Below are 2,713 nucleotides of genomic sequence, written 5' to 3'. Positions count from 1 at the left end.
CATGGTGAGCCATTAATAACCAGCTCGAAGGATTTTCTTTGCCATAACATACCCACTCATATGAGGCCAACAAACTCCGGAATGTACTTCGGTCATGATAGTCGTGGCTTGCTTTGCGTCGATACATCTCAACAACCCAAGATATGGAGTTCTTTTGTACAAGATCCCTCTGCTCAAGAAAATCCACTAGCCAATCGTCGAATTGTTCTCTTTTGATCGCATGTGGCTTGTGTCGGATATACCCCCATTCTGATGTACTCCTTGATGTCATGGAACCATGGTTCACCATCTAGTTTTTCCTCAACCATATTACAATAGGCATGCTGATCACGAACAAGAATATGCAGAGGGTCGACATAAGTTTTGTCTGGATGGTGCAACATTGACGCCAAGGTGGCCAAAGCACCAGCAACCTCATTATGGATTCTCGGAATATGCCTGAACTCCACTGATCGAAACCGTTAACAAAGATCGTGCAAACATTGCAGGTACGGTATGAGCTTTAAATCCCGTGTTTCCCATTCTCCTTGAATCTGGTGCACGAGAAGGTCCGAGTCTCCCAAGACCAAGACGTCCTGGACACCCATGTCTACAGCTAATCTCAAACCCAAAATGCATGCCTCGCACTCAGCCATGTTGTTGGTGCAATAGAAACGAAGCTGGGCCGTAACAGGGTAGTGATGCCCTATTTTAGAAATGATAATGGCCCCTATTCCGACATCTTTCATGTTAGCAGCTCTATCAAAGAAAAGTTTCCAACCTGGTTCCTAGACCTGCTCCACCTCGTCAATATGCATCACCTCTTCATCGGGAAAATAAGTTCTCAATGGTTCATACTCTTCGTCGACCGGGTTTTCGGCCAAATGATCAGCCAATGCTTAGGCTTTCATCGCGGTTCGAGTCACATAGATAATATCAAACTCTGTGAGCAAGATTTGCCATTTTGCGAGCCTTCCTGTGGGCATGGGCTTCTGAAAGATGTACATTAAAGGATCCAGGCGAGAGATGAGGTATGTAGTGTAGGATGACAAATAATGCTTCAACTTCTGTGCTACCCGAGTTAGGGCGCAACATGTCCCTTCAAGGTGAGTGTACTTAACCTCATAGGATGTGAACTTCTTGCTGAGATAATAGATGGCTTGTTCCTTCCTGCCAGTGACATCATGTTTACCCAATACACAACCAAATGAATTGTCCAGGACTGTCAAATATAGAATTAAAGGCCACCCGGGTTCCGGCGGGACCAACACATGAGGGTTTAACAAATATTCTTTGATCCTATCTAACGTTTCCTGACATTCATAAGTCCATTTGACCGCAGCATCCTTCTTCAACAGCTTAAAGATGGGCTCACAAGTTGTTGTGAGTTGAGCAATAAACGTGCTGATGTAATTTAATAGCCCGAGCAAACTCATCAACTCAGTCTTGTTCCTTGGAGGTGGAAAGTCTTGAATAGATTTGATCTTTGATGGGTCCAATTCAATGCCTCGATGACTGACAATAAATCCCAATAGTTTCCCAGATGGAGCACCAGATGCGCATTTCGCAGCGTTGAGCTTAAGATTGTACCTGCAGAGCCTCTGGAAAAGCTTTCTCAAGTCTTTGACATGGTCAGACTACTTCCTGGACTTTATGATCACATCATCCACATAAACCTCGATCTCCCTATGTATCATGTTATGGAATATGGTTGTCATCGCCCTCATATAAGTTGCCCCAGCATTTTTCAGACCGAATGGCATTACTCGGTAGCAATAAGTTCCCCATGGTGTGATGAATGTTATCTTTTCCGCATCCTCCTCATCCATCAAAATCTGATGATACCCCGCATAGCAATCCACAAAAGATCCAATCTCATGATTGGCACAATTATCAATCTAAATGTGAATATTTGGCAGTGGGAAATTTTTCTTTGGACTTGCTTTGTTGGGATCACGGTAATCAACACACACTCTGGTTTTATCATCTTTCTTCAGCACAGGCACAACATTGGCTAACCACGTGGGGTACCGTGTGACTCGAATGACCTTTGCGTCAATCTGCTTTGTGACTTCTTCTTTTATCTTTACACTCATGTCAGTTTTGAACTTTCTCAACTTCTGCTTGACGTGAGGGAATGCTGGATCAGTTGGAAATATATAAACCACCAAATCGGTACTTGAGCCGGGCATATCATCATACGACAATGCAAAAATATCCTTATACTCAAATAATGCTTTAATTATCTCCTCCCTGATTTGTGGCTCAAGATGGACACTTATTTTAGTTTCTCTCACATTAGCTGGGTCCCCTAAATTGATTGCTTCTGTATCATTCAGGTTAGGCTTGGGTTTTTCTTCAAAATGACATAGTTCCTTACTAATCTCTTCGAAAGCCTCATCTTCATCATATTCCGGTTCATCATCGCACTCTATTTCTTGAATTATTATTTTGGAATTAGATTGACTTTTAAAACTGGGCCGAGGATTCCTCATGCATGTCATGTCATTGTAACCAGCATAAAAAGAACTCTACAGAAAAGAAAATAAAAGAAAACAAATATAAAACTACCAGGAATGATGGAAAAAAGGAAATTGCATTTCACTGTAAAATAAAGGATAACAGGGTTTGTACATCAACAAGCGGAAAACAAAAAGTCTGGGTCACAACCCTAGAATGACCCAGACGGAAAGGAAAATAAAAACCAAAACTACCCAAAGACTACCCTCGTACG

This window comes from Nicotiana attenuata, unplaced genomic scaffold, assembly GCF_001879085.1.
Source record: "Nicotiana attenuata strain UT unplaced genomic scaffold, NIATTr2, whole genome shotgun sequence".
NCBI classification, from domain to species: Eukaryota; Viridiplantae; Streptophyta; class Magnoliopsida; order Solanales; family Solanaceae; genus Nicotiana; species Nicotiana attenuata.
Note: the sequence above shows the minus strand (reverse complement) of the source record.